At 39.8% G+C, this 27,107-nt stretch overlaps 1 protein-coding gene and 1 long non-coding RNA gene across 2 annotated transcripts in view; one reads left to right on the plus strand and one right to left on the minus strand.

Annotated features, from left to right (window-relative positions):
- Nucleotides 1-27,107, minus strand: part of ntf3 (neurotrophin 3) — a 39,986-nt gene that overhangs the window by 2,933 nt on the left and 9,946 nt on the right. The gene's annotated exons all lie outside the window — the stretch shown is intronic.
- Nucleotides 15,729-17,250, plus strand: LOC121890821. Its single transcript, XR_006093935.1, has 3 exons — nt 15,729-15,966; nt 16,318-16,382; nt 16,656-17,250. It is a non-coding gene; the product is annotated as an uncharacterized LOC121890821 (long non-coding RNA).

Genomic DNA, 27,107 nt, shown 5'->3' on the forward strand with positions numbered 1-27,107 from the left:
TGACAGCACCATAGAGTGTTGAGTAAGCACAGGGTTTTCCCACAGCTGTTACGAGCAGAAGTGGGCCACCTCCGCTAAATCAATGACCCCTCCCCTCCCCCTCAAATGAATGCACTTTAATGAATTAAAACCTTAGCCTTCACAGCAAAGGCCACGTGAGACTGTTGTTTAGACCATTATCTAGTAACAAAATTGATCTCAAAAGATTAGATTTCAATCACCTCCACTTTGTCAGTTTCCGGAGAGAAATCCTGAACAGCAGGGGTGGGATTCATTGATTGGGGCTGAATGCTTGTAGTGTGGAAAACTGAATTTTAAACACTATTAAAGGACTGTGGACAACTTGTAAATTTGTCTGAGTGAATATGAAATCTGTAAGTAAAAAAGCATCCATGCATAGTCAAATTTCTCTGCAGTAATGTGAGTTTAAATGACATCCCTGTTACCAATATGTGCACATTTTTATAGAAAGTGTAGGACTTTTAATCCTTGCTTGCAGTACCTTGCGGTCTTTGTCGATAAACATCAGTATTCTGATGAACAATAATATTCTTAACTACTTCTTTTTTTTATGTATACAATCAGCGACAAAGCCAACATGCTTTTTCTTCTGTGTCTTCCAGTGAAATTATAGTCTTCTCACAGATAAGCAAGTGGTGATGTGTATTTTATGCTCCAGAGAAGTCGTTGTATTGTGTTGAAATTGAGTGCACACATGCATGCTCAGTAAACCTTCCCTGGTTAAGTAAAGGTTCAAATGTCTTTTTGGAGAGAGGAAGGAAGCAGAGGTGAAAGGTAATGCAGTGACAGACGGCTGCAGAACGGAAAGAGGTGATTTGTTCCCATCAGAGGTGTTATGGCTGATTGATACAGCTTTTGGATGGAGGCAGGGAAGGGAGGGGCATATGTTCTGCAGCAATGTCACCTTACAATCACTGGCTCAGAAAAGGCACACACACACACACACACACACACACACACACACACACACACACACACACACACACACAGCTTTGTTATCCCTAAATCATAACAACTCATCTCTCTGTGTGTCAGCTCAATGAGAACTAACTATATTGGAAACGCTGCAAAATGACAAACAGACACTAAGTCATGTGCACATGCACAAACACACCACACATTCGTACTTCTACACTTGTGAGGACCCTAACTGGCGTAACACATTCTCCAGCCCATAACTCTAAATTTATTATCAACCCTAAAACCAAGTCTTAACCCTAAAACAGACCTTTGAAGTGAGGATCAGACAAAATATCTTCACTTTCCAAAAATGTTCTCATTTCATGGTCAAAAACTAAACTGTGGACCTCACAAAGATAGATATACAAGAGCATACACACATACAAAAAGTGCATTTTTTTTAGTTGTCACATAGGACTCAAAAACCAGGAGCCTGTTACACCAAATCTGCAACATGCAAGATGCAATTTTCAATATGGGATCATTTCCTCTTACTTATTTTGACAAATTCCATGAATCAAAACAAACTCCACACTTGTGACCCACACATGAGCCCGCGTGAGCCCTGTAGAACTCACAAATTTATCTGAAATGTGTGAGTGAAAACCATTTATGGTCATTTAATGTGACACTGCCATCGTTTGCATGCATGCAAATCACTTTTGTGAAACGGGCCCCCGGGACTCACAGATTGAGCAAATGCGTGATTAATTTCCGATTAGTGATTTATTAATTAAAGCATAGATTGACAATGAAGTTGCACACAAAATTGCACAGCCTACACTACGATATTGGCAATGGCAGCTGCTTGTAAGCAATCAAATATATTTTGTCTGGACAGGAATTTTCTGAGACATGAATTTAACAACAACAACAATAATAATAATACAGCCTCTGTCCTTAAAAGCAGATCTGGGTGCTGTAAAGTTTATTAATATTCAGGATGCTCTATGTTTGTCTCTTGCCACTCTGCTCCTCACCCTAAACTCACCTCCTGACCCATTAAACTGTCTGCTGCTTCTAAAGAGAACAAAACAATACAAGAATAGTGGCAAGGGCAATGTAAGTCCTTCTCCCTCCAAATGAAAAGACTGAAAATCCATGAAATGTTGACAATGTGACATGAACCACTTGATGTGACATTGAAATGACCTTTCAACTCAACTTATTTGCCTCTGCTCTGGTTATTAAATCCAAATGTATGAATAAGGATCTTTTTTATAAGTGAGGCGCCTGGCCCGTGAAACTGCATTTAGTCAGACAAATTAATTTTCCCTCCTGCTGCCATAATCACCACAATAAAAGCCCTCAGTGTTGTTTATGGCATTGACATTCAGGCTTGCGGAGGCTAACAAGGCTCGGTGGGTGAGCGATAACTTGCTCGGTGGGCAGAGTCATAATGAGGCTGTGTGTACGTGGCTCTGTATTGTAAGAACAAATGTCTGCACAAAGATAGGAACATGAGGACCTCCCCAGTGAGGACACTTTGCCCGTCCTCACCTCTACAAAGAGTTATTTTAGGGACCAGCACTTTAGGTTTAGGCCAATGATTAGCTGTTGGTAACGCTAAGGTTTAAGGTCACAGAATTGATTTAAAAAGGTCAAAACTCCAGCAATACTCGTAGTATATAGAACAACTTTATTGTTAGACCACCATGTTTCGGCTTGTGGCCTTCATCAGGGTCATCTCTGATGAAGGGAAGCATTCTAGAGTTGTTATAGGTTGTTCGATATACTACAAGTGTTGCTGGACTTTTGACCTCTTTGGATGTTTTTCCCCTGCTTCATGCACCTTGCCAAAAACCCCTACTCTGCTTCCACAGAATTTATTTAGTCATTGAAAGTCATTATGTATATGAGAGAGAGAGAGAGAGAGAAAGAAAAAAAGAACAAAGCTGACAGATGTTAATGCTCCGGAAAAATAAAATATATAGATGTTCAGCCACAGATTGTCAGGATATTATGAGTCCACCTGTTTCAAAGGCGTCAAGGTTACAGAAGCTCTGTTCATGTTCTGTTTGAATGTGTGACTGCAGAACTGATAATGAATGACAAATTGTCTGTTTGCATGTTTCCACATCTTTCAGTCTGCCTTTGTGTTCCATTTACACTGAAAATGTTTTATTTTTCCTTTAGATAATCCCATGATTTGGGATGTGAAACTCTCTTCCCCGGGGGGCTGTATTAATACTTTTTGAAAACTTTCAAAACCTACAATCAGACAAGCACACACACTGCACGTGGCACTCAGCCAGGTGTGTGGCAGTAAGACAGTATGTAGGATTTCAACTTCTCTCTCTAACTCTCTTTGACATTTAGACTTCATGCATCTTGGGTGGAAGTATAAATGCATCCAAATAGCATTCAAGATGGATTAAAACTCACTTACTCAAACCACCTCTGGAGGTCTCTGTGTAAACTTCACTCCGTGTGTTTGTGTTACTTTATGCACCAAGTTATTCTTCTTCTGGCATTTTTAGCAGCTCCCAAACAGTTTCAGGTGCATTACCACCACTATGTGAGCTGAAGAAAACCTTATACTGTATGTGGCTAAGTGTACATGAAGGTATATTAAACTGCATCTAGATTTAATCAAGATATGAGACACTTGAAATGAAAAGTGTACACGAGGGAATTTTTAAATTATTCACACAACTACATCTGTAAATTTTTGTGTGTGTAACCAATGTGTAACGAAGTGCAGCACCATGAATGTCTTTGAGGAAAGACTGTCCTGTCCCCATTTGTACGATCCATCATGTCTCGTCCCTTTCTTTGACAGCAGGTTTTCTTCTCCGCAAGTACGGTGTCACAAACTGTACTTTTCACGTTTCCTGGAAGTGCTGGAAGCAGCATTGCGACTAACTTGAGGTCTGAGTAAGTTCAACATTTTCCGGTGGATTTTAAGTGTTCCATTTGCCAAAAAGGTCAGAGCATTTTCTCAACCCACTGAGGAGCATGTAATCATTTAGCTGCAGTAATCGTAAAAACACTGCTTTCACTGAATCTGACTTGGAGCAAGTTGCTCACCTCTAAAAGCCTTTACACCCCAGGGGCATCTGAGAGGACAACTTCATGCAAATTTGTATCACTGCCGGTATGAATAGTTTTAATGCAACATATTCGCGGGCAAGTATTTCGCATTTTCGTATCGTTTGTTAGTCACGTCCCCAGTGTGTAAAGCCCTTAAGAGTCAGTGCACTGTGCATACTGTAAATTACTACAAAAGAGCAGCAGGTTTGAGCAAGAAGAAACATCTGAAGCCTCGGGGAATTGTCAGAGGATTCCTCACATTCATCTACAAGTCATCTGAGATTTTGTCATGTTTTGTTCGGGGGAGGAAATCCATAAATGTTGCTTATTACCAGCCTGTTATTTTTAAGGTCAGATTACCATCAGCACCACTCTCTGAATCCTGCTCTTAAACTGACTTTTTCCCCTCAAAAAAGAAGTCATTCTACATAGCAGTAAGCATGTTTACAAGAAATTCACCATGTGCCTCTGAGCGCTGTGCTTCACACTTAAATGGATAATTGCTCAAGGAAAATATATTTTTCATGTGACATTCAGATGGTGTTGTGGCCTGAAAATAGTCACAGAACTGGGTGAAACTGGAATGCAGGGTTTTGGGGCTTTGTCGCCCCACACCACCACAATGCCCCATGTGATTCCCATTAATTTAACATGAATAGTCTATTGGCTAAATGTTTTGTGGCGTTTTCTGTTGCCAGTGAACCAGATTGATTATTTTAGACAATTAATCTGGGGAAGTTCTCCAGCAAAAAAAAATCTGCCAATAAAACAAGATGAATCTCTCTTTTAAAGTCACTCAGATGCTCACACGCCAACAAACAGGACTTTGTAATGGGTGCTTAATCATTAGCATGATTTTAAAAGAGACCCTGTGATGGGAAGTTTCCCCTCTAGTAAATATGTTCAGTACATGGTCAAAAATACTTAATGAGAACACTGAAGTCTGGCCTTTGCACAACATTTCAGACTTCACTAAACATCTCATAGCTGGACTCGGTCTTGTTTAGCTCCTCTTGATTAAGAAGTGTTAAACCTGTCAAATCCAGCCAGTCTGTGTAATATCTTACCCTTACAGATAAGTAAGGGGAGAAGTCTGCACACAAGTCAAGACACACACAAAAAAAAGGCAAAAGTGTCTCTCTGTATTTAAAGCTGATATTGTACACTACACATGTCTGAGGTTCATAGCTCAGAAATGTTTTGCCACGCTAGTAGCACGGCTCTAACATTCCACTCGCTTTCGCTTTGGTGATCCCCTGACTTCCTTCTCTGGCGCCTCCGGCAGTGCAGTCTTCTAATTTTTATTACTTTGGTTCAGGATCAAGTACCTGCAGACTAATGACATACTAATCAGTCTCAACTGTACTTTGTGTTTTGTGCTAATTATAAAATGGTAGCATGCTAACACACTAAACTAACAACATTCCCATCATCCTCAAACTTATATAGATACCTTAAATAGATACATATGTTAACTGTAAACTAACTGAACCCTGAATATACATCTGTACAATGATAGTAATATACTGTAATATGGAATGTATATTAGTGCAAGTCAAACAGATATTGTGAAAAGCTGTACAGTAAGGTGCAGAATTGTCATTGGATATTAAACAGAATTAACTACATTGACAGGATTGGGAGGTTTAATAATGGTGAGCACAGTAAATACCAGTATCTGCTTCACGTCATTATGTTAGGATTGTCATTATGAGCATGTTGGCATGCTAATGTTAGCATTTATCTCAAAGCATCATTTCAACACTGTGTAAATGTGCATTGTTATTTCTCTTTCAGTGATAAGGTGCCCAGGTATAAAACTTTAAAACCTCTAAGAGCAGGCTTATTTCATGTTTTGTGTTTTCTGCAGTGCTCAGGTGAACTTTCAATCTGTAGAGCAAGACAGAGTGCATTTGTAGACAGTGCAGCTCAGACAAGCATCAACCAGTTGGAAAATGGTGGCCGAATAGTAAGTAGGCTGAATAACTGTATGATTTAAGTCAACAAAGGAATTAAATATTATACATCTACTGTATGGTTAATCCCTTATTCTACCTATCTACAGTATAATCATTGCATTGTACCTGGAAGTTCCATAAACTTGCTGAAAGACATAAAAAGAAGGAGAAAAAAAAGCAGACAGTTCAAAAGAAACCTAGAAGACAATCAATATAGATGTGACATCATGGAAAAGGACAATATACAGAAAAACTACAAGATTGCATTCTGTCAGCTAAATCTCAGAAGCCTCATCTTCCATGAATTCAACAACAAGGATGGTTTCATTACATGTTACCATACAACAATATTAAAGACATGTAATATTGATATTGTGTCAGCCATCCTGCAAAGGAAACTTGGAAGTATTTCAGCCACTTGTATCTGCTATAACGTTCTCTCAGTCACTACCCAGAGCTTATGACCTCAGGTGAGGGTCTGAACAGTAAATTGAAAGACTCCTCTTCAAACTTAGTGTTCAGTAAGTATGAGTCTCAGTAAGGCTGCTGTGGACGCTGCATCAATCCATCTGACAATATCTGCCTCGCCCTCACTCATGAACCTGAGATACTTGAACTGCTTTACCAAAGGCAGCATCCTCAAACTGGACACTGTCTGCTCCTCGGCTGCAACTGTAGATTCTGTCCACAGATGTTGTCCTCTAAATGACATCCTTTGTAAAGAACAATTCTTCATGTTTTCTGCAAGTCACACAAGTGTTCAGACCCTCATGTGGTAAATACTTAACGTCAGTGGATAGTTTGTCATATTGACTCATGCTGTGACACACAAATGAGCCACCATATGACTAAGGATGAAGTGTTTTTTTGTTTTTTGTTTTTTTACCATCATCTACTATCACTGACACGCAAGGGCATGATGAGGCAGTTCTTTAAGTGTCATCTCCAACATTACCACATTATACTGTACATTTCCCTTTTAATTCAAATGTCAAAATCATTTTGGTTAATCTTTTCACCCCAGGCAGTGGTGGAGGAGTGAGAAGAGGAGGTGGTTGTTGGGACAAAAGGGAGGAGTGAAGGTAAGGACGCAAGGAGGGTAGGACAAGATAACGAGGGTAAACACGAGAGCGTTTCATTATTAGGGACAATTAACATAAATTACTGTGTCACTTTGGGGGAAATGTACCCTGTAATCTAGTTGGATGGCTGGTTTGTGATTGAGCATGTGACTATTTAATGCTTTTCACCCACTAAGAAAAGTTGACACCCTGCATGTGTACATTTTTGCAGAGTTTCACTTGCAATTACACCACTTAGGCCAGTGACATATAACATATGATTTAGCACCATGATTCTACTCTTTAAGTATTTTATGCTTTTAGTGATCAAGAGTGCAGAGAAGAGAAAAAACAGAACACAAAGCTTTCATAGCTGAAAGGTAACTAACAGATTCCTCTACGTCACTTCATTATCATCATTAAAAATGTGTGTAATGCACACTTACACTTGCATACATTCATTTCACACACAAACAGGGCTAGTTTATGATTCTGCCATATAGACAAAAGGCTGCTGATGTGACAGACGAAGAATATATCCAGCACTTGGATGCACAAGTACACTGGAAAGTGTTTGGAATGTACAGCAAGTTCTTTAAGATCGCTTGTTAATTGTGAGGTGATACATTTACTGCACTGCATGCTGACAGGAGAACTCTTAATTTAAGCACTATATTTTTGTCCTCATGTACTGATGTCCTGGCTTACACAGGGCTTTCTACTACTGCCATCCGGTGTCCCAGAATGCACAGGGAAGCACAGTCTCAAAAAAGGGGCCCTTCAAGCTCCTGAGACTGTAAACTCCTGTAGTTACTATACTACACTGAGCACTAAATGCATTAAGGCTGCAGATCTATGCTCTATGTATTTGTGATGATATCTGCATACAAAAATGAACTACTTACTGTATTCAGTACTGTATGTTATATATAACAAAAATATTATGTTTTTGTAATAAAATAAGAGGATGGCAATGAGTGAACATTAATAGTGAGTAATAACAAAGGAAAGACTTACAATCAGTTACAATCAGTAGTAATGTAACTGTCCTCTGTGCATTTTAGGATGAGAACTTCTAAAAATCTGGTTTGGAAAAATGAGGTGAGTCTCACAGCGAAACCCCTTCTGACAAGGTTATAACCTGAGAATGAATCTAAATCTGTGGTATCACTCACTTTGACAGGCTGATAGGTCTGGTTTCTTTTTAAATAAATACACTGTCCAGCTTGTCTTTACTGAATCAGCATCATTGTGAAGCTGCTGTCATTGGTTTTTACACATAACTGAATCACGAGTTCGTTTCCAGAGGAAAAATGGTGTGGTCAAACAATGTTACATCATGTTTCTCTCTGTATTGTTCTCCCTGTTTCGTATCTACCTTCTTCATCTTTCTTTGATCAACACAACTGTGTCTCTTCTCTTGTTTCTAAATTTCTAAAAAATAATAAATTAATTATTAATTATATTAATTTAAAAAATCCATATAAGTCCATTTTACAAAGGCCATTATTCAGTAACCAGCCAGGCAGGACTGCAGTGACCTGCTGCAAAGAAAAAACAAAACTGAACCCAACCCACCATCACAAGACCTGTGTTATATAAAACAGATAAATCAGAAGCTTTTCAGGTCAAATCTAAATGATTACAGAAGACATCTGTGGGGACTTGATGTCCAAATGAAAAGAAAGCCTTGTTGCTGAGGAGAAGTCAAAACATTCAGAGAGAAAATTAGATTTTATTTTTAGGGGAGCAAATGTTTGCAGACAAGTTAGCGTATGTTTCTCTCACCCTTCATATCTTCAGCTTAGCAGGCTAAAGACCCATTAGGTCAGTGTCCAGGTTCCTCTCCCTCCCCCCTCCCTCTATCATGATCCCTTCTTTATCCACTCCTCATCTCGTCCTCCTGTCTGCTCGTATTCATCCTCACTTCACTGCTTTCACCTCATACCTTTCTCTATCCTTCTCTAAAGCCCTATTCACACACAAAAAGAGTATTATGTAATTCATGGAAAAGACTGCCACAGGATGAATACAATTTGGTCAGTTTTTATGTTTGAAAATGTATATCTGTGAGGGAAGGAGGAGAAAAAAAAAGTTGCACAGTAAAACCAAAATATGGCTGAAATTCTGATGATTTTCTGGAATTTGTGAGCATCTACACTATTAATTCACATCATCAAACGTCCCCAAATAATTAATGACATCCAAACAGAGCTTACACACATACAGTGCATGTATGTGCATGTACATATCTAACTTTCTAAACTATCCCTTCATCACTCTGTTTGCCTTTTTCCCTCTCTGTCTCCAGGATACCTCTGTTAATCATTCTTTAGAAAATAGATCTGGGCAATTTGCCAAGATCCTTGTCTCACCTGCTCTCTTCGCCCACTGAAGCTGTTAATCTGGTACAAGCTTATGTTGAAACTTTTAGAGCTGCTGCACACAGAAATGCACATAAATGCATATGGAAATGTGAGAGGGCAAATAGCTACACAGTTGTAAGAGCTGCCTTAAAGTTAGATTTGAAAAAGATCAGTTCCTTGCATGCAATCTGTGAGAGCGTTAGGTAGGAGCTGCAGACTCTTTCCCCCCTGAGCTTATAACTCCTGAGGGATTGACTCAGATAATCAGCCTCAGTGCTGCAGCGTCTTAGCGGGGACACAGACGGGTTTCCTCAGCAGTGACGTGCAGTTGCACTGACTGTGTCATTGTAGTGTGATGGAAATATTATGTTTTTATGTGCACATGCAGGTCAAGCAACATGATATCATGCACTTTTTTAAAAAAGTCTGTTCACAGTGATGTAAGATAAATGTCAGGATTACCCAGCAGGCAAGAGGTGCATGTGTCCCCAGGGCCCTAAAACCTGCAGATAAATCTGCAACTTTTGAAAGTCCAGATGTATCCTACAGCAATTTGTGTTTGATTTACATTCTACTCGAGGGTATACACACTGAAAGGTTCAGGATGTGCACGAGGTTCAATGCTGATCATTGTTAGGGGCTGTGCACATTTGAGCTTCAGTATGAATAAAACCTTAATGCTCAAAAGTCATGTGTTTGTCATATGTGAGCATATTTACAGTGGAGGGTGGTTGTCCAGCATCTGTGCACATGCAACAATGTTACTTTTTTCCATGTTTATTTTTGGTTGATTTTAACTATTTAAAGTGGATAAATATGCTATTCTTTTCTGTGCTATGGCCAACTACGTTGACCCTGCACTTCTAGCTGAAGTGATGGCATGATGCAGGTGTGTCAGGATATTGAGATAGAACACCATAAATATACACATCTTCATCAATTTTACCACTTTTTTCAATACTTGAATCATATCAGAGTAACACATCCACAAGAACTTTAAGATACCCCCACCAGTGCCAAAAGAGGTGGTGATTCATACCGAGGTGTCAACATGAACCGTCACCTCCATCTACGACCCACCCTCTCCAAAACTTAGATTAAACTTAAAATCGAAGACTGCCCTCCCACAAAAAATGACAGCAACATAAGTCTGTTCAGTAAATTCTCAAAAAATGAGATATGTTTACATTCCAGTGTCAAAGACCTCCAGCTAGAGTCCCCTTTTCCTTTAACCAGGACGTTCTTGTTTTAACCACATGGCACAAAGTAGTTATTTTAACCCAAACAAAGACCTATCTCTGCTTTCTCTTTCCTTATCCTCTTTCTCCATCATCTGCATCAAGATGTTTTACATTGGTTCCCTGCAGAAATGATGGGAAGAAAGTGTGAGTTGTGAAATTAAGATTTAAAGATATGGTTCTTTGAGCATTAAGCCTTGTATTACTGCGACCAGTGCAGTGGCAACATGACAAACTGTAACACCAACATCACTACACTTAATATCCTGAAAAACACGTGAGTAACACAAGAAAGATGCTTCATTTTATCTCTATATTTCATACTTTTGAAATTAAACATTTTACCACAAAACAAAAGTCACTAAAACTCACTCAACTGACTTGTACACAACACACCATTACAGGCAAGGAGAGAGTGTATGTGTGTGTATATGCATGTTTTTCTGCCTTCTGTTAATTAAGTGCAATCTTGTTGGGGATTTTTCTGTTTTTGAGCGTGTGTGTGTGTGTGTTCACAAAATTGAGTGATGTGGCCCACCGTGAGGAATGTAAACCCGGTTTCTGTATCAGAGAAGAACAGAGAAAAGGTGTGTGTTTGTGTGTGTGTGTGTGTGTGTGTGTGTGTGTAACCCTTACGTGTGTCTTTATTAGCACGTGCAAGCACCTCATCTGTCTAAATCTAAGCCAAGTGTGTAAATGACCTGTTGTAAAGTTAATCATAGACCAATAAATCAATGAGGTGTGCACACACCTCTCTTTAAGCTTTAAAAACAACTCTCCCCAGTGTGTGTGTGTGTGTGTGTGTGTGTGTGTGTGTGTGTCTGAGTATGTGCACAAGCTTTCTTTTAGAGTGTTCCTGTGTTTGTTTGTGAGTGTGCATGTGCATGTCAGTGGCTGGCGGATCACAAAGGACACAGACAGTACAGAACTGCAAGCCAAAACAAACAAATATGAAACCGCAACACTGGCCCCATCCCTTCAAGGCAAACACAGACATTTGATACTGCAGTCAAATAAATCACAGACAAAATTATTTGAAAATAAAGATAATCAGAGTTTTCCATGCCAATAGTAAGAACTTACACATGTACAACATGGCACAGTGCCTGAACTTTTACTGTGGTAAGGTGATGCAATTAGCACTCCTTTATTTTAAATACTTTAAAAAGGCAATGAAATGTGTATTGATTTTGGGAGTAATCCACCAAGTGCTCAGGAAGACTGAAACACTGAAACACTGTGGGCTCCTCAGGGCAGGCTGGTTATAAAATGCCCCTAATTGGCTCAAATAAATTGGACCCACGCCCCTCCGCTCCATCCTGGTGAGGTCTGGATTTTAAAGGGCATGAAAAGGAAAAGTACTGTTTAACAGCAGTAAGGTGTTAGAGCAAGACAGAACATCTGTCTGATTAACACAAAGTAATAATGCCTGCTTTCTGTCTGGCGGTGAGGCAGCAGAAAGAGAGCCAACTGGCTGAAATATGCCAGGATGGAGGATTAGGAGGGAGAAAAGGAGGCAAAGAAGAATAAGTTAAAGCTGCATTTTAGTGTCTATTAGCACATTGTTTTGGTTCGCCAGCCTACAAACTCCACTCTAATCAACCTCATTTCCAGCATCAGCAGGAAACTGTTAGCACAAAAGCTCTGATAAACCCACTGTAAACTATGTGTTCAACACCATACAACAAACAAATAAAGTTGGTGACTAGCTGGTGAACATCATAGAGCATGTAGCTTTAAAACTGCACACATTTAACAAGACAGCATGGTGACTTGACTTATATACAGTACCAGTCAAAACAATAGTTACTCATATTTACTTCAGCCATATGATTTTTAAATGTTCAATCACACTAGCACTGAAAATATATCCTGACATAAGGTAATAAGTGACGCATAGACCCTGACTTTGATCAGGACTTTGAGAAGCACAATTTGGCAGCTACACAGTTACAGTTGAAAGTTGAAAATATCTTTCTCAGGAGTGAGGAGAAACCTCATTTAGCTCTATCTAAATGAGGTTTTGGAAAAAGAAATTTAATCTATGCAGACTTCTAGAATGTTTGCTTCATGCATATCACTTGTTTTTCAAAAGAGATACACATTTATCAAGGTCAAGATTTCCTCTAGATCTCCATGAGCTTAAAGAATAAGATTTCTGAAACTTCTGGTAGCCAAATGCAGTTGACTGTTATTGAGGTAGCTGAAAAAGTTTAGGATGCTGTCAATAAGGCGCAGTAATATACTGTATATACCAAATATTGTGGCACAATCAGAGACATGGGAAGAATAAGAGGAAAACAGAAACATGATAAAGAAGGGGAATTTGAGAACAAGAATAACAATAAAGTTGCAGTGAGGCAAAAACTGTAAATTACCAGAGAGATCAGGAGAGGTAGTGGAGAGAAGAGAAATGGAAACATGAAGACGACAGGCAGGCAAAAAGAGGCTAAGGGGGAAATAAAAGTGAGGGGAGATTAAGCTATTTTAAGAAGTTGGGATGAAAACGACAGTGACCAGCAAATCACTGTCTAATCTCTGAACTGATTGTAAATGGGGCGCCAGCCTGGTAATCTACTGGCAGTAATGCTTAATAAGGCAAGCCAACTGCTGTCAAACCCTACAAGGAGGAGAAAATAAACTTGCACATTTGACCCTGTGTTTTATTCTCTCAGACAACAAACTCTTAATGCCCAGATGGGAATAAATGATGAGGCATACTGGTAGAAATTATGAAAGGTCAAATCCATTGATGCTGTCTTTATTTGTTGTCTTACAGTGGCATCACATTTGTATTTATGTTATAATTCTCCACTCTCACAACTTTACTTTCAACTTCCAAGAATTTAAAATAGAAAAACTCCAAACCAAATCATCTTAGACTTTTAGCAGTATTTCAGCAAGCATCCAGAACATAAATGTAGATGTAAGTAGGCATGTGTTGATCATTTATTTCAACCTCTGTGTGCAGGTTTAAGGTATATGTTGTACTGACCCTCGGTCTGAGGGCAAGAGATTAAACTTCTGTTTTGCCTGCCAGGCTAAAAGTATAAGGACGCATGCTGTAAACTAATTAGTGATTTACCGTTGCATGCAGCAGGAGGAGAGCAGTACAGACATGCCCTAACCTCCGGCCCCACCAAGGAACCATCCTCCAAAAATCTGTTAGTTGAGTCATCTCAACCCAATGGCACATATGAGCGAAGCAGAGGACCGTAAATTTAAGCACCGTAGCTAAAAGCCCTGAGATCGCCCAAGTCCCTGCAATAAAAACAAACACTGTACGCTACCTCAGTTTAGCATCTGCACAACGCCTAACTTTTAAATTGCATTTGATGCTTTTCATAGTTTCAGACAAATCTTACAAGTCTGTTTTTACTGTAGGCTTTCAGATAGATACTGTTGGGTCCAAGAGTTCAGCTGTTCTACTGACTCAGTTACACAACAGACACTTTCAGCAAAGTAATCGGATTAGTCAAACAGGTTCCCACTGTGCTGTAATTGAAGCACAGCTATATATGTTTCACTGGTGGCTCTGCCAACTCCTGGAACAAAGTTCGCAGACCATACATGACCCTACATCTTTTTTGTATCAAGTATAAAATGAGAGCAGAGCGTCGCCATAATAAAGTCCTCTCAGGTATAATTGTCATATTAAAGGTTGTAGAGGCTGTGTACTTTACATTCACACTTCCAAATAATGTTAGACTGAAAAAATTACTACAGTAACTATAGTGTGCAGAGCTGGTAAAACACTGGTCCACACAAATGAATCAATAGCCATCTTTCACTAAACTGAGCAAGCAAACAGTCGGAGCAGCACAGCAGAAAAGGCTGCGGAGAATAAATGACAGCACTGTAATCTGAATCACTAGTGATGAAATGTTGATGAAATGTTGATGAAATGCAATTAACTGTTAAAAACTTTATACATTTAATACAAATACAAGTTAGATAAATATGAATTATAAGTAATCATAACTTTTTAGGACGGATCACTGAATACAGTCTGTTTTCCCTTTAAAAAATGTTCCACATCATCTTTCTTAATGTAGATTCTGACCTTAAATATCAAGTGTTTGGTTCCCTAATAAACACTTGACTAAAAGACACTGTTGTTCAGTCTGGACCACCACCAGTGTCTGACCAGTTTCCCTGAAACACTGTAAAGCACACTGGAGTCTAAACTCAGTGGGTGTTTTGACACAAAAATGTAATGTGGCAATAAGGATAAACACCAAGGATTGGTATTTATCAATACTAATGACTTATTTGTCTGTTTAGGTCAAACCCTGATTCAAAATATAGTAGCTCATAAAGATCATCAATAGAACATCTCTGATTCATGTATTAGAAACTTTTTTTTTTCACATCCTGGCTCTGAGCAGAAAGGGGAAAACCTGCTGGTTTGGGAAACGACACTTGCATCAGTTTGACACCACAGCATGGACTGTGTGCGTTGCGGTTACTGTGGAGATCCCAGTGATGATGCAGTCAGGGCGCTTAGTGATGGGGCTTAGCAAGCAGTGTGCCAAACCAGCAAATCCTCCAGAGGGATTTTCACCCGGCAATGTCTGAGCCCTAATACTGTCCAATTGACTCCAGATGTTACGGCACAGAGAGAGAAATTGACAGCTAGCAAGATCCTGTCTGTGGCTCAGTTTCAAGCCAAGAATCTGTTTCAGCAGATTATAATTCATCAGCATAGAAAAAAACAAATAGATTTGCTAGAGGTAGGAATGTATGTGATTGACACTGTGCCACATTTGTTGTGTTGTATACGTACATACATGCTTGTAAGCAATGATCTGCTGAATGGCTCCATTTAATTACACAACTATTTACAAGTGGCTTCTGTGGTTGTGAAATGACTGTAAAATGGTTGAAGGCCAAAGTGGTTTTTGTGGCTCCAGACTCATTAAAAGACATAAGACATGAAATATGGATGCTTGTGCAACATACAAAGCATTGCATAAAATGCAAAACAGTAGTGAACCCTGTGAAAGGCAGAGAGAGGAGGAGACAGGTAGAATAATAGGTACTCTGTAACAAGTTGATTTCAGCTGATCACTTTTGCTCTTTCAAAGTTCCAACCATCTAGTTTTGGGAGGAAGGAGTGAGGAAAATGAGCAAGAGCCAAAGAGGTTTTTCAGGTTTTCCACTGAGCAAGGAATTCCTAAAAACTATCCTGGAATTCTGAAGTGCTGGATTTTACAAAGGATAACTTGTGGTGCAAGTGAGGATTATGACGGAATTTTAAAAATGAGAATGTGTTTAACCACTTGGTTCACACTAGAAGCCTGAATGAAAAACAACATTCAAGAAGCAGGTAAGGAAATCTTTGAACAAGACAGTTTTTGAGTGTGACATGCTGACCACTTTTGGGTTTTTGCAGTGAAATCTGTCTCAACATAATCTTGCTTAAACATTGTGATTCTTCATTGCTAAGTCTTCCACATTTAAGACATTTTATAATTTATATTTCACACATTTCTGCATTTATTCTCTTCCTGTGAGGCAGACAAGTGAGCATATGTAACACCAGATTTTATATGAGCAAATGGAATGAATTCGCAGCTCTTCTTTTGTTGATCACACTTTATGATTTAGGCTGTTAAAGACCTGTGGCCTTTCCCCCTTGTCTTAATCCACCCCCCAACTCGCTGTCTTTTCACCCCAGGGGTATTAAGGAAAGTGAAGGGAAGGGCAAAATTCCAATCATAACGGTGAATTACCTTCAGCCTGGTGAGTCATCTGCATTCATAGTAATTATTCTTTGAGAAAACTAGTTTGTGCCTGAGTGTGGTTGCAAAACCAACTGTCTTTAGCGTGGTTTGTGTGTTTGCATAAGCAATTAAGAGATGGAAAGTGTTGTTAGAGTGTGTGAGGTGATAAAAGCTTTAAGCATGGTGACATCAATGTGTTGTGTGTTTAAGAGAGTCTGGTGTGTGTGTGCGCACAGTACAGGTGTGTATTCTAATACTTAGTATATGTACATACATATGTACATACCTACAGGTACACATTCCTTCACCTGACAGAACAAACAAATGAGGAGAACACACACCTTGCAGCGAGTCTGACTACATCAATCAGGGAGAGAAGACGGAGGGGCTATTCCTGTTGGCTCAACTGAGAAAATGAGACTGCAACACAGAACGCAAAGATTTCACAGGTCACAAGTTAACACCTCCAAAAATGGATGCACATAAACTTCTATCCAATAAGAATATTCAACAATGACCCCCATTTGATCCTTTAATGTTCAGTGTGACTTGGCTTAGAAATGGGCCATTGTATGGACACAGTGGAGCCAGGGAAACCTGTGGCTTGTATGACTTCCTGTCATTGCTGAGCTTAAATGGAGTAAAAGTGAAATTATTGTTCAGTTCTTTATTGTCCTAGTGGACCTTCTGGGAGCTGACAAAAGGTCCTGGCCAGACACTGCTGGTTACTATCTGTCAGCGAGTCCATCTCTTAGCTGAAACCCACAATACAGTACAATATGTCAAATACAAATCGAACATTTTAGAATTGCCAGTAAGATTCTGTTGAATAGTTGCACCTTATAACTTGGGGGAAATATCACAAATTAAAACACTTAAAATCCATATGGCAATTTGTGGTCACTGAAACTGAGATATAAATGGGATATGGGACATGTAAGGGAAATAGACGTTAAGTCTGCTAGAGAGTTAAGGCGGTTTACCAACATTTTGGAGCTTGCTCTTTTGTTCCAATTTGGTTCTTCCTGTGGACAGCGCCGAATTCCAGTACCATCTAGAGCAAAGAAGAGATATAGTGATCCCTTTTGTTGCAATGCCAATTTGTGTTTTAGGTTGACTGATGTATTTTTACATTTATAAAGTACAGTACTTTACTAATTTTGTCTTCCATAAAGTTGGGTGACTGGTGAAAAAGATTTAAAAGAATGTAAAAATCAGGGCAAAAAAGGTGAAGATACCCTAACTTTTAGTCCCGAAAAGTCATGGTCAAGTGTCTAGTGTCCACCTCTAGTGATAGAGGTCCAACATATCCCATAATGCAACTCAATATTGTAATGTTTCTGTTGTGTAGATATGCACCAAATGAACGACTTTCTGAACAGCATGATTTATTAATCAAGGCTTGTGCACGCAGAGTCATCTCTGTCTCTCTGACTGACTATAACTATATTATGTACCTCAACCAGGTGGTGTAGTTTCACTGTGAACACATAATATTCCTGTGAACATCACATTGCCCTTTTTTTAAGGCAATTACCAATATAATACTCTGACACCGGGCTTACTCTTACATATGAAACAAACACTGCTGTAAATTTCAACAACCTTCTTACTGTATTGAACATCATACTTATCTAGAAATATGGCAAATCTCTCTTAACAGTACCTCTAAGCACTTCGCCTTCACACTCTCGGCCTGAACACATAACTTATAGAATAAGATGCACACTAAAGGTGTATTACAAATATTTTTCTAAAGGAAAATCACTTATCTTCTCAAACCTGACTAAATTAGTCCCCTTTGAGTTCACACCAGTTCAAGTTAGTGTCCATGTCTCTCAACACATGTACTGCATGTGGCTAAGAGATTGTCCAGGTGTTTAACAGTCCATAAGCTATGTATAGTCCTGTAGGTAGGCGGGAGGATGTCTGTTGTGCCTTGAGGGGTACCTTGGCATTGTTGTGATCGTAGGGGGCATCACTGTTATCACAATTATCATCATCAGGATCTGGTGGGATGTCCAATAGCTCTGGAGCTATCTTCTTGAAGAATGAAGAATTTCTGACCATGAAGTGTCCATTTTTGGCCGTTGTAACCATGGAGCCTTTGACTTTGGTCACACTGTTATATGGTGTGGTGAGCTTGTTATGCTTGGACTAATGATCAAGCACAGTATCACCTGGAGTGAGAGTGTGTGGTGTAGCATGACAATGAGAATCTGCATGAATGAAGGAATCTTTGTGTACACCTTGTGTTGGAACAACAGTTCAGCAGGTGAGCTTTCTATTGTGCTGTGAGGTGTGGATCGATACTCACGTAGGAACATGTTCAGTTGTTGTTCCCAGTGAATTCCTTTTGTTTTAGCCACATGCACAGCTTTGCTGAGTGTGCTTTCAGCTGTAGCACTGACTTGAGGCCAAAGTGGTATGATCTAGCAGGGATGGAATCCTAGATAGTCTGCAAACTGGGAGAACTGGTCGCTGTTGAATGGGGGACCATTATCAGTTTTCACAACTCTGGGGATCCCAAACAAGGAGAAAACTTTGTCCATGACCGGAATGACTGCATTAGCTAAGGTTGACTTTACACTCATGACAACTGGGTAGCATGTATAATCATCCATGATGAAAAGAAAGTCCTCTCCAGTTGGAAGTGGTCCATAGCAATAACGCTATGCCTGGGAGCTTCTAGCAGAACTGACATTTTCAGTGACTCAATATGTGCAGCTGGTGTGTTGGTCTGACACAAGACAACTACAAACTGTTGCTTCTGCTTTGCGATCAATGATTGGGAACCAAACTTTGGTTCTGAGTAATGCTTTAGTTTTGAAAATGTCCTGGTGTCCTTCGTGGGACAGCTGTAACACTTGTAGGGCAGTGGAAATTACTATTCTGGTGCCCTGCAGTACAATGTCTGATGCATGTGATGTTGTTCACTGCTAACATGTCTGAACTGTTTTTATATGTCAGCCTGTTGTGACTTGTCAGTTTTGTGGCATGTGTTGTCTGACATGAGCACTGACCTCTTGAAGGATTGGGTCTTCAGTAGTCAGCTGGGTTGTCAGTTCTCTTTCTTTATTCCAGCTTGAAGCTATACAGATGAAGCTTCAGTCCCCATCTCTCAATCCTGGAAATGCTCACGGCTCCACACAACAGCTAGTGTTTCCTTTTCCCGTCTGGGAGTATCTCCTCTACACATCGCTGAGAGACCAACAAACATATGCTATTATGTACTTCACACCTTTTTCATTATTTTGGCAGAGGATTGCACCCAGTCCAACAGGGCTAGCGTCCACAATCAGTTCTGGCTCTCTACCTGGGTAGAAGTATGACATCATAGTGTCACTGGTTAGACTGTCTTTCAGTGTCTGTAACGCAGCTTGCTGTTCTTAGCCCCATACCCAGGTCTTTTCTGGTGAGCTTGCGCAGTGGTTCTGAGATGGAGAAGGCTTTGATAAACCTGGAGCAATAATTGGCCATGCCTAGCAGACTTTTGATCTCACCTGGATTCTGGGGGTCTGCAGCATGTTGAACTGCAGCAACACATTTTTTACACATGCATGTGAGATCACTTTCTCTGAGTCTCTGGAACAGTGCTTGGAGGTTGCTGACATGTTCAGTCTGGGAGGCACCATAGACAATGATGTCAACGCTGAGGTTCTTCACATCAGAGACAACTAGCAGTGTTTTGCATATGGCATTTTGAAATACCTCAGCAGCCAAAACTCTGTCTTTTGTAGCACCTCAATCAGGCCAGTGATCTCCTCAAGGATGTCATCTGCCTTAAGTCTTCCGAAGACCTTCTGGCAGATGTGGAATGGCACACTTCAATATGGTTGACATGTAGGTTTGATGTCAGGATTAATGTGAAGCTTTACCTGACAGTCTTTCAGTTTTCCAATCCTTTGAAACAGTTTAGGATGACTTTCCACCAGCTCATCTGCGACTGTGCAGCAATGTGGTGTATGATTCTGGTGTGACTACTTAAATTAGTCCCAGTGCTTTAGATGCTTTGTAGCTGAGGACATTGAATCCATCATCTTTAATCACAAGGAATGTGCAGATTTTCTTTTTCTGTCCTTTCTCCACACTGCACTTGAAACCACCACTAACAAGCAATTCAACATTGGAGCGAAAGGGGTAGATATTGGTTGTGGCGAGGCTGAGTTGTGGACATGGCATCAGTTATTTCACTGGCAAAGTTTGCAGAGACTCCTGAATCAATTAAAACTAGCATACTACTGCCATGCAGCTTGATGAGGGTCTGTGGCAGCTCTGAGATAATAAATATAATAATCAAACTTAATTTATACAGCACTTTTTAAAATAAATTTACAAAGTGCTTTACATGATTTAACCAGGATTAAAACATTTCAGTACTGAGGCAAGTAAAATCAGGCAATTAAAATAATACAAAAATGAAATGGAATAAAATCCCAAACAATAAAGATAAAAAAGAAAAAAAAAGACAACAGTAATAATAAAACAAGTAAGACGTGTTGGAAATAAAATGGTGTGCTAGAATTAATAAAAGGCTTTTTAGAAAAATGTTTTAAAAAGTGATTTAAATTTCACCAATCCTGCAAGCCTCAGATTCTTAGGCAGGGAGTTCCAGAGCTGCGGGCCCTGACTGCAAAAGCCACCTTTAGTCTTGAGCCAGGACTAAGGACTAGCCAGCAGAGTCCTGCCCGAGGATCTGAGTCCTCACTCTGGCTTGTAGGGGAGCAGCAATTCAGCAATGTAGCTGGGAGCTGAACCATGGAATGTTTTAAATGTGATCAGTAAAATCTTAAAATCAATTCTGAAACGTACTGGTAACCATTGAACAGAAGCTAAAACAGGGCTGATGTCCTCTAGTATTTGTTAAAAGCTGAGCAGTCTAATTTTGTACCAGCTGAAGGCATGAAATTGTTTTTTGGCTTAAACCTGAACACAATTACAGTAATCTAACCGAGATGAAATAAAAGCATGGATGACTTTCTTGAGATCAGGCCGAGAGAGAAAAGACAGTGTTGAAAGATGGGAGAGTACCATGCTTGCTGTGGTGTGCCAACTACCATTCACATTTGTCTTTGTTAGCTTAGCTAGCTTAGCCTCACTTGTCTTCTTGTCCATCTTTCTGCCCTCTTTTCTCTTCAGGTGTCCCTGTTGACTGTTTGTGTGTCTTTCTTTCTACACTTCGTCGCCAATGTAATGTTTCTGATGCAGTGTTGCACCAGACGAACAATGACTTACTGAACAGCATGGTTTATTAACCGAGGCTTGTACACGCAGTTATCTCTCTCTCTGCTTGACTATGTATTATGTACCTCCACCAGGTGGCATAGTTTCACTTTGAACACATAATATTCCAGGGAACATCACAAATATTATCTCTCTCTAGATCCTACCTTCCTGGTAGATGCCCACCTCTTTTAAACTTCACATGCGCATTTTGTGAAGCAAGTTTTGTCAAAAAAAATTGTATTCTTCAACCCAAGACAAGAGTGATGTCACTTGGGTAATTTTCTCAGACTTGGGAGAGCTCCTCCAGAGCCACAGATGATATTATAAGTCTGAGTACAAGCCCTGTGATTAACACATTGACATGTAAGAATGGTGTCCCTTTAAGACTTTGCCTTGTGTAGAGGAGAAAGTGCAGGAGGAGGTTACCATGTACCACTTAGAGTCCACACTATGCGGGTGTCATCACAATCATATCTGTAAAATTAGTTTCTGTTTATTTTAGCCCTCAAACTTCAAACAGAGAAGACGATCTAATGAGTGAAACCAGTTCCTGAAGTGTTTGGGTGGCAAAGCAAACTCACAGACCCCTGACTGTCAGTGGCATATGTTTGTCCCTCCCTGGTCTATTGGATAAATGAGTGCAGCAGTGTTGACACATGCTTGTTTAGTCCTTGTGTTAAAGAGAGAGAGAAAAATAGAACATGACAGTCTGTATCCTTCTTACACAACAGGCCAGACAGACACAACAGGATTGGCCGCAGTGTTAGATGTCTGTGGTTTGCTCAATGAGAGTAGGAAAAGAATTCCTTATTACTTTGGTGTGGTTTCCATTATTCCACACATCTGAAGAAGTAACCCTGACTGGGATTGCACATAGATACACTCACGCTGAGTGGAGGTTTGTGCTCTTTCTTCCAGTTGCCCTCTTTTTAAAAATCAATTTTCTGCATTGTTTGCTTTCCTCTCAAGCATTTTATGCACATTTGTTTGTTGAGAGCACTGTAGAGTTTCATACGACCAGTGTTGACTTCATATCACACCATCATTTAAATCCACAACTTCATTCAACAAAGACTGAACACGAGTTGGTTGACAACTGCACACACTGTAAAAAAAATGTGATCGATGGACTGTCAGCAAAGGTTGTGTGTGTGTGTGTGAGAGAGAGAGAGAGAGAGAGAGAGAGAGAAAGAGAGAGAGAGAGAGAGACAGAGCAGTAATAGGTTATAATAACCAACCCAAATCAGCCACAGAGATCAGGGAAGCTAATCCGGTGTCAAGCCTAATAGAATCACCGACACAGGAATAGACTATAAGGCTCAACAGTGGCTTTGACCTTGCTTCAGTGTGTGTGTATGTGTACGTGTGTGTGTATGATGGTAGTATTTCCTGGATTAATGGTACAGGGGCTATGGCTGGATTACCAACCAACAGGCAAAATGGGCAACTGACCCCAGGCCCTAGAAATCCAGCAGCCCCAAAAAGCTACAGGTGGACTGTGTATATTTGCATTTTAGGTTTCAAGTGTATTGAAACAGGACAACAGGACCTTAACTAGGAGACACTTGGATATATACCTGTTTGCTATCTAGTTTAACTGAAAATTTGGGGATTATCCACCACCAAAGTGCACTATCAACTTACAAGATAATAGCCTTAAGGTAGGTCCTGCTTTATTAGGGAACGGATGGCCGTTTGTGGGCATGCGCAAACAATCTGATGTCATCATGAGGAGGAAGTAGAGATAACATTGCAAATGGAGTTTGCTGGGCTTTTGACTTAAAGGCTGCATTTTTACATACCTTCACCTCACATTTTGGAACTTTGATTATGTCTGATGTCTATGTCTATATCCGACAATATATAAATGACAGATAATCATAAAAATCATGTTATGTCCCCTTTTTAGGGCCTGTCAAAATCTGGTTTAAAGAATTTGATTGTTTCAGTTTTCTGCTTATGTTCCGTATTTCCAAATATGTCCAATTTCCACAAATCTCAGGCAAGGTATCCTAGCATAGAGAAACATGTAGAATGGACAACATGAGGGGGGTTTAACTGGGGCCCAGAGGCTCATTTTTGCTCTGAGGTCCCATATCAGGTTAATCTGGCAATGTCAGGAGCCTCAGAGCCCAGCAAGTATTTAGGTCATACTTATACTGACATGACAACTATCTAACTGTTATCTTTTGATTTCTGTTGTTGTTCCCTTTGAACCTTTGACATCTGTGTATTCTTTTAATTATAAATATAATTCCTGATGCCAAGTCAGAACCCTTAAATTAGATCCATGCATCTCCTTTTTTTGTAACTTGAAGGAATAATTAATTATGTGACATGGTGGTTGACCTCAAACCACTGTAGATGAGATAGGATCACATAAGTGATTAAAACAATGTGTCACATGCAGCGCACATGATTAACCCTCTACGGTGTGAAAAAAGAATGAACTGCACTTAATTTCTACAAGCATGTCAGCAACAACAACAGTTAATTACCGAACATCCGGAACAAAAGTCAGGATGAATTTATTCACGATAGGATCTGCTCTGCTGTTTTGTTCTCCCAGGCACTATCTGTCATCTGACTGTGATCCTAAAATGAGTTTCTTACTAACTGCATATCCCATGGTTCAGGGAAAGATGGTGGAAGCCCTGCTTGGCCTTGTATGACCTGTACATGGTGGCTGACGTTAAATAGATATTTCTGTATGATGGAATCAGTTTGCTGACTTATTGGCTCACTGGTGTATAGTTTTAAAATTAAATTGAAGAGTTAGGATTACCGGTAGGTTTAGGTTAATTGAAGTTTTGGGTAAGAAAGCCAACACTGTAGATCATCACAATATAGTAACTCAAACATACATGTTAGTTCCACTAGTTGCCTGCACTAAATGTGCTGTCAGGCACAGATTTTCTAGTGTTAGATGTCTGTGCATATGTATGTGTTACATTACTGCCTGAAATTCATCAATGTTTCAAGATGTTTCAGGTTTCCAAAACAAGTGTTTTGTGGTCACAGGTCTTTCAATAAGTCATAACTTTAATGGTAGCACCTACTGTGCTTTCCGTTCATGCCAGAAAAGTACAGTATGTGCTAACATGTTGGGCTGCAACAGAAAAAAAACATGTGGGCTCACCCACAGTGTTGTATGTGAAATAAACAAAATACATAAAAAAACAACAGTATAGGTCTAAAATTCAGGCTGGCAAAAACTACCTATAGTTACGTTTACGACATCTAGCAGCCGTAGTAATGCACTCTGGCTTTCCAAAACTGTTACAAATCACTGTTAAAAATGATGTTTTATGGTGTGACAATGCTGTGGTTAAGGTCTGGTTAGGTTTAGGCACAAAATCTACATGGTTAGGGTTAGGGAAAGTTCATGCTTTTGGTTAAAATGATCATATGCAGCCTTCATCGTCATGGCAACAGTAAACACCACAATGTGATGGTTTTTTAACTCGTAGTTGTCCCGACTCGCAGTTGGGAACATGACACTCGCGGCTGGAAACAGGAAGCTAACAGTGGTCTCTTGCAGCAAAGTCCTATCTAGCTAACCATCCAACCAACCCACTTCCTCCTAAACAAGGCAAAATCATCTTATCGGGTCACCTTATATTGATGTCCTCTGAACTGCGTCACTTCCCCAGGTCATAATTACTACGGCTGCTAGATGGCGTAAACATAACTATAGGTTGTTTTTGCCTGCCTGAATTTAAGACCTATACTGTCGTCCTCCTTGTGAGGACAGGCTGGAAATACTTAAGATTCAGCCTGATTGCTCAGATTAGACTGTTGTTGTTTTTTGCTCCTGTCTACACATTTTTATCACACAAAAGGTGGCTATCATACCTTTATTCTCTCGATACACATTACCCTTTAAAGACTACCAATATGTTTCTATTTGTGCTATCCATTATTGCTAAACAATGGATATCTGATTCCTAAATGGAATTCTTTCTATGTGTTTAGCCTTTTGATCTCTGAAGGCAGACAGAGATTCAGAAAGCAGGCAGAGACCAGATTAGGTCTTATTGTGGTTTGGCAAATATATACATCTCTAAAGTTTCTTTGTTTTCCTTTTCAGCATCTCACAACGAAGTTAAGTTGTACATTCAACCACAAATTGCCAAATGTAAACATAGCATCATTTAAAGATATAATAGGTTGCATTCCAAAAAGACAATACTGTAAACACACTACCTGACACTACTCAGTGTGTCAAAACAGATGTTTTTAAGTGTCAAAAACAAAACTCTTGTGAGAAAAAGTAGTCTAAAAAAAATGGCTCCAATTTTAAGTTCTTAAAGTTAGAATTTACTGACAATGTTTTGGCATTGCAGCAAAGTTCTTCTCAACCCAAAAATGTCAAATTTGCATGTTCTAATCTGACTTTCAGTCTGGGATCAGTTTTTCAAATGTGGCAACACTCTTGTTGGACTGTTTTTTTTCTCACATAAAATGTGTCAAACTTCTCTGTCCAAACCAGCACTTAAGCACTTTCACATCAAAACAAACACATGGGTTAGTTTTTATTATCTGGTCACGTCAGGACACTTCATGTTTCCGCTCACTCCAGGATGAATAACTGCAACATAAGAAGTCACATCCATTTTTGTTTCAAACCACAATGCAGGCATTCACATTTGGAGAAAACTGAGGCGGTCATCCAAAAACCAATCAAGTAGCTATTTGTCTCTCTTTTGTTACTCTATCCTCGCTTCTGTGCTGACACTGGTCATCCAAGCTGCCAAAAAAAATATCACATTTAAGTATCTGACTTCCTCACAAGAAGTCATGTTGTCCTAACTGGTATAGAAGGTTGTGGCTGCTTCCAGTGTTACTGTTGTTGCACTACACTCGATGTCACATGCAAGGCAGGCAAACATGAACACAGCCGAAATGAGCTGTCTGCATGCACAAGAACTGAATCATATATTATTTGATATTTAAATATAAAGTTTTTGCAGTCTGAGCATGAATGAACAAATTAAAACTGGGGGCAGATGCAGACAAAAGTCGACACATGACCATATTTAGGTATGAATGCCACGGGCTGAATAGACATACAGTAATATCGTCTATGAATGGAAATGGACTGCATTTATATAGCATCTTTCTAGTCCTTTGACCACTCAAAGCACTTTAAGCTACATGTCAACATTCACACACACACACACTGATGGCACAGCCCTCGGGAGCCAAGGACACTTCAAGACATGAACTGGAACAGCCGGAGACTGAACCGCCGATCTTCCAATTAGTGGACGAGGCAGCTGGATTTACGAGATCACAACATCACGTGAGAATCCATGGCTTCAAGTTATGCGCTTGTGTTGTGGTTCGGACCAATCAGCGTCCTATGAGGATTCTCATGTGATCTTGCGAATCCAGCTGTCTCGCAAGGTAAGACGGTGATAGACAGATGGTTCATCCAATCACCTGCCAAGTATTGTTTGAAAGTACCTGCCATTTTTCAAACATCATCCAAGGACGACTTCTCAGATGGTTCTGT

Source organism: Thunnus maccoyii, chromosome 23 (genome assembly GCF_910596095.1).
Source record: "Thunnus maccoyii chromosome 23, fThuMac1.1, whole genome shotgun sequence".
Classification (NCBI taxonomy): domain Eukaryota; kingdom Metazoa; phylum Chordata; class Actinopteri; order Scombriformes; family Scombridae; genus Thunnus; species Thunnus maccoyii.